Below are 702 nucleotides of genomic sequence, written 5' to 3'. Positions count from 1 at the left end.
GTGGATTTGAGGCCATATGCACATGTGTGGGTAAAATGGTCTGGGGATGTGGAATAGACCTTCTTGGGACTCCTGGACACAGGATCCCAATGTACTGTAATCCCAAAAACTGTAAATAAAATCTTGAAGGGGCCTAAGTTTAAAATGGGGGGATACAGGGATGCAATGCATTATGGGACTAAGATGAAATTTTGGAGAGTTGGAAGATTTAAACAGATCTTTTATGAAACAGCTGCATCTAACTTTCCTGAATCTATTATTGGTACAGATACTATGTTTAATTAAGGAATATTATCTCTATCTGATATCATAAAACAGAAGGCATGTAAGTTTGCCCTTAAGTCAGTGTTGATTAGACATGCTAAATGGGAACTATTAGAATTGCCTGAATCCACTCAGGTTGTTAATGTGAAAAATATAGGGTACCTGCTGGACAAATCGGGATTACTGCTTTGATTAAAGACATGCTAAAGGCTTAAGTGTTGGTGCCAACAGATTCTCTGTACGATAGCCCTATATGGCTGTGAAAAAGGCAGATGGCTCATAGAGGCTGAGTGCAGACCTAGGCCTAAATAAAGTAGTGCCACCCATGGCTTCAGATATTCCAGACATGGTATCACTGGTGCAGAAAGTACAGCAGGCTAAAGGAGACTGGTACTCAGTGATAGATCTTGCAAATGACTTTTTTTTTTTTTTTTAGAT

This window comes from Trichechus manatus, unplaced genomic scaffold (assembly GCF_000243295.1).
Source record: "Trichechus manatus latirostris isolate Lorelei unplaced genomic scaffold, TriManLat1.0 scaffold00312, whole genome shotgun sequence".
Classification (NCBI taxonomy): domain Eukaryota; kingdom Metazoa; phylum Chordata; class Mammalia; order Sirenia; family Trichechidae; genus Trichechus; species Trichechus manatus.
Note: the sequence above shows the minus strand (reverse complement) of the source record.